Consider the following 5,775-nt stretch of genomic DNA (forward strand, 5'->3'; position numbering starts at 1 on the left):
GATATATATAGATATATGTGTGTGTGTGTGTGTGTGTGTGTATATATATATATATATATATATATATATATATATATATATATAAATTTTAAAAATGTTAAAATAGTGAAAATCAGAGAAAGAAAAAAAAGAATATACAATACAACCCAGACATCCCAGTCCTCAGTATCCTAATTCATGCAAAATACTTGGTTTCACACATGTTGGGGATGTGATGGTGGGAGAATAGAGAAGGAGAAGGAAAAAAATCTGGAAGGAAGAAACAAGGTTTGTTTTGGTTGTAGATCAATATCTTTCCTGCTTCCCTTCTCATCCATTAGGTGGGGTCTTCTGTTGTTAGCTGGTATCTCCGCCATCAGGATGATGAAGATAAACAGAGTAGGAGGGTTGGTCTTGCATGAAGGGCACCAAGAAGTGAAGTGTGGCACCCACCAATCCCCAAAGGGAGACTGCATCTCAAGGATCTCTTTCGGGGCCCACCAGGGTGCCTGATTTTATCTTCTTATCTTGCCTGAAGACTTCCCAGTTCCTGGTCCCTATGTTAGTCTCTAAACTGTATCACACTCCCCTTCTCCCTTTCTATTTCCTAATAAGGGACCTTTCTCTCAGGGAGTCTTGTTTGTGGCCCTCTGAGCGCTGCACACCATCCACTTCGAGCTGTTTTGTATTGTGCAGTCACTGTGCCAGGTTAGCGGCTACTGTGGAGAAGGGGGAGTTAGAAACTATGGTTACCCAGCCAGCCAGAGTTGCCTCCACTAAAGATGGTGATGAACGTGACCCAAGATGGTGGTGGCTGCTTTCAGTGATGGGATGTTGAGTCAGGTGGGTGGAGCCAGGCGATGGTGTTGGACTATGTGTTAAGGCATGAGCTCTGTGGCATGCAGTGTGTGGCTGTCAGCTGTCTTCAGAGTCAGTGCAATGTCCCAAAGTGCAGGCAGCCTACTGCGCATAGGGGACTATCTCCATTGCTGCAGAGTCCCAAGATGGAGGAGACCAGGGGATCCCCATGTTTGTATATGGGGGTCTACCTGAGAGTTGCAGCTGAAGTTCCTGTGTGTGGGTAGCTGCCAGGTATACTGCATGGGAGCAGCATCAGGGATTTCTGCTTTGGTGGATGGCCAAAAGTTCTGCACAGTTGCTGATAATGGTGGTCCTGCTTAGTCACATGGTAGTCCTGCATGGACCAGTAGTTGGGAAAACTACTCTGATGATGAGGCTTAGAGACCTTCATGGAATGATTCCTGCATGGGAGCAGCTGTGTGGATGTCCTCTCTCTCTTGCAGAGAAGCAGTATTCTCACTACTGAGTCCCAGGTCATGGAGCAACACAGAATGCCACCTCCCTCTGGCCCACCATCTTGGATCTCCCCCAAGACAAGCAATTTCTATAAGAGAATCACTACTTTAAAAAGTTGAATAGACATTTCTCCATAGACATACCAATAGCAGACCCATGCAAATGAATGTTTTCTATATCATTCTTCAGTAAAGAAATATAAATTAAGACGAAATGGCATAATGCTATATATCAATAGAAGACCGATAATGAAATAAATAGTTAATAGAAAGTTAGGATTAAAAGAAATTGGAATGTTCATGGACTGCAGAGATAAGTGTTTAATTATATAGTCCCTTTGGCAAATGTTTTGTCAGTTTTTTTCAAGTTAAACAAATCTACCATATGACCAGCATTTTCACTTCTAGGATTCTATCCAAATGAAGTGAAAGTACCTCTCCACACAAAGAATTAGAAACAAATACTCTTAGCTGCATCTTTCATGTTAGCTCAAATCTAGAAACAATGAAACAATTCATCAGCTGTGTATGCATGAACAAAATGTTGTCCTTCATGCAGTGGGATTCTCCTTATTAATTAAAAGGATGAAATACTGATTGATACATGTTACAACATATATGAGCCTTAAAAACAGGTTACATATTGAATTTTACATATTGTATAATATTGACTATGTGAACTCTCCAGAAAAAGGAAGATTATTTATATGACTGAAAAGCATATCAAGGTTGCCTAAGACTTGTGTATGATTAAGAACAACAATCAAGATAAGATTCTAATGTGACATAAATAATAAAAAAATAGTTTGTGGTGATGGTAGCTAAACTTTACTAAAATTATTAAAATAAAAATTTTCTATTGACTCAATTTTGCAAGGTAAATGTATGAGGTAATTTAGACATCAGTAAGCATAGCTTTAAAAATCTGCTATATGAGCTTTTCACTCCAAACATTATCTTTAGAAGAAAGGAAACAGCAGTCCTAGACTATAAGACTAGAGAAGCAGAAATATTTTTTATTTTTATTTTTGATTTTTCAATTTTAAATATTTTACTATGTTATTTTTTACATATTTTTAATTGTTGAATTATAATTACACATAATGGTGGGATTCATTGTTACATATTTCTACGTGTGTACAATATAACAATACAATTTGGCAAATGTCATTCTCTAGTATGTCACCTTTCTCTCTCCTTCCATCTCCCCTGAAAACTCTCCTCTACTTTATTAATCTCCCCTTGATTTTCATAAGATACCCCTAAACCTCTATATTTCTTTTTCCTGTATAGATTCCACACATGAAAAAAAAAACTATACAACACTTGGCATTCTGAGTTTGGCTTATTTCATTTAATGTAATGTTCTCAAGTTCCATCCATTTTCCTGCAAATGAAATCGCTTCATTTTTCCTTATAGCTGAATAAAGTTCTATTGTGTATATATAGCACATTTTCTTTATTCATTAATCCATTGATAGAAATCTGGTTCCATAGTTTGGCTATACAAATGAACTGTGCTCTTATAAATAAGGGTGTACTTGTGTCAATATATGATGACTTTAGGACAAATACCAAGAAGTGGCATATCTAGGTCATATAGTTCCATTCCTAGTCTTTTGAACTGCCATAGTAATTTCCATAGTTGTTAGAATAATTTAAAATCCCATCAAATGTAAAAGTATTCCTTTTTCTCCACTTCTTCTCCAGCAATTTTTACTATCTGTATTCTTGTTGGCTGGACTGAAATAAAAACTTAGTGTAGATTTGACATGCATTTCTCTAATTGCTAAAGATGTTGACCATTTTTTATATATTGGCTATTTGCATTTTTTGAGAATTACATGTTTAGTTAAATTACCCATTCATTTATTTGGTTATTTGGGGATTTTTTTTAGGGGGGATGAGTTCTTTACATATTCTGTATATTAATCCTATGATAAGACAGATTTTTATTGTAATATATGGATGGAACAAATGCTTTTGTGCCCCTCAAAATCATACATTGAAGTTTTAACTTAATGAGATAGATTTTGGAGGTGAGATCTTTGGGAGATAGTTAAGTCATGGCAATGGATCCTTTTTGAGATTATTGCCCTGGAGAGAGATGATACCTCTCTTGGCCTTGTGAAGATAAATCAAGAGGGTAAACCTCTGTGAACAAGGAAGAGGGTTCACAATAGATATTGAATCCACTGGCACATTTATCACAGACTTCTCAGCTTCCAAAAATGTGAAGATAACATTTTTGTTATTTAAGCAATCCAGTCTAAGTTATTTTTTGTCATAGCAACCCTAGATGGCTAAAACATCCAACTGATTTTATTAAGTTCTGAATGCTATTTGAGATATTAAAATTTGTGGGCAATGAATAACATGATCAGGTCTGTGATATAGAAAGATCTTTCAATGATAAGGAAATTCTACTAAGGTTAGTCTAGGAAACTCAAAGCAAGAAATTATTGCAAAACTCAAAGCTAGAAATGATGAGAGCCTAATATAAGAGAAAGTGAAAGAAACAGCAATAGGTCAGGATGAGGAATTAAATACTGATTAATGCAGAGGAGCTTCTAGGAAACTTACTATTTGCTTGAGAAACTCTCAGTATATATTTATGGGAATATTTCCAGGAAATTTAATTGCAGGCTTCTAAGTGGAAAATTCCTGTAAGTAGTTGGATGCATGAATGAGTTTGGAATGGACCATAGAGCTGAGGGTGAGAGATTAAGGTATTATCACCTTATATGTAGGACATGTCTCCAAGAGAACTCAGGAAAACAAATAGAATGAGAGCAGAGGGCTGAAGAAATAGCCCTAAGCCACAAATAGGACTAAGGAGTGGCTAAAGAGGAAAAAAGCTATTTCCTGTAAACCACTAGCCATGAGTGCCACCGAGATTTTGAGCAATGTATTAGAGGAGACTCTTCTGCATGTGGAAACATGCCAAGGAACATTTCCAAATCAGTGTGCTTCAAAGACATTTTGTCAACTAGAGAGATCTTTACTGTTTATCCAGACAAATCCATCATTTTATAGCAAGAAATCTGAGTCCTAAGGATCCTAAAAGTGTTGACACTACAAAATAATTTTGAAGCTACTTGTCTAAGATCTCTGGTTCGTGATCTTTTCTCCCAACAAAATCAAATATTTTTTTTTCCCTTTTAAGTGAAACATTTATTTATTTATAAGAATTATGTAGGAAAAAGGAAAATAAACAATAAAACCTATAGTTGAAACAAGATTTTCCCACTTAATCTTACTATTCTCTCAAGGGGTTAAACACTAGTGGAATACTATTCAGTATTTTCTATAATGTTAAGCATATGAAAAAAAATCAGAATTTACTTGTGAATTATTTCTCTATGATAAAAATCACATACAACTCTACAGCTGATTTTTAAAATCATTGAACAGCATGTATTAGAATCATTCTATATTCATACATTATAAATTTACCCAAATATTTTACTACTATATATAATTGACAGTTATATTTTATTGCAATAATTAAACGAATTTTATGTGCATTGCTCATTTCTATGCTAGCTTTGCATTTTGTAGCACTTTTCTTGTTTTGAGGAACAAAACATACTTCCCATTGAGACTACTTATATCTCTCTTCCACATAGGTAACCATACCCCAAATTTGTTGTTTAAATGTCAATTTATGTTTTTTTTTCTACAATTACATATGTGTGTTGGAATAACTTTCATTTTACAGCTAGCAGCTATGAGCAGCTCAAATTGCTTGAAGAATCTACACTCATTCAGGCCTGATAGGAACACCTGCAGGATGGGATGCTCTGCTCTATCGAGCCCTTAGTGAAACCACATCCTTGTGGTTAGCATTGCCAAGCTGCCAGGCCAGGAAACTGATAGCCAGAATCTTCAGGTATGAAACTCCAAACTTAGAAAGGCCCCTCCCCTAGGGACAAAGACCCTTCCTGATGATAGCAATATTTAGAGCATCCTCATAGTGTGCTTACATCAAGCATAAGATGATTGGCTTATGGATACTATCTTGCTTTGGGCACGCTCCACCCAAACCCTATAACAATTGTATGCATTCCAAAAATAAACTGAGCTATTGGACATTAACTGGGTTGCCATCAGCCAGTTTTTCTCACCATCTCCCATTGTCTGTGTGTTGATTTCACGTCTCTATCTTCTGCGACTGAGATAGCCGAGTGATTAACTGACCACATCAGTGACCAGAACGACAGCATATGTGGACATTGATAGATTGAGACAAATGTGTGTGTGTATGTGTGTGTGTGTATACATATATACATACACCTTATATATGTGGTATTATAAAATAGACTCATTGAAAACTTTTATTCTTAAATATTTTATCATTGTAGTTTTGTCATATTGATGCTGAAGTTATAGTTCCTTTTTTAATAAAAATATTTATTTTTTATTGGCATATATATATATATATATATATATATATATATATGTGTGTGTGTGTGTCAAC

At 35.6% G+C, this 5,775-nt stretch overlaps 1 long non-coding RNA gene across 1 annotated transcript in view; it reads right to left on the bottom strand.

The window, feature by feature from the left end:
• LOC125610647 overlaps positions 1-5,775 on the bottom strand; it is a 16,442-nt gene that overhangs the window by 8,146 nt on the left and 2,521 nt on the right. Inside the window, exon 2 of the long non-coding RNA XR_007340626.1 lies at positions 5,235-5,239. This is a non-coding gene — a long non-coding RNA (uncharacterized LOC125610647). The remainder of the gene's footprint in view (positions 1-5,234; positions 5,240-5,775) is intronic.

This window comes from Marmota marmota, unplaced genomic scaffold (genome assembly GCF_001458135.2).
Source record: "Marmota marmota marmota unplaced genomic scaffold, marMar, whole genome shotgun sequence".
In the NCBI taxonomy this organism is placed as follows: Eukaryota; Metazoa; Chordata; class Mammalia; order Rodentia; family Sciuridae; genus Marmota; species Marmota marmota.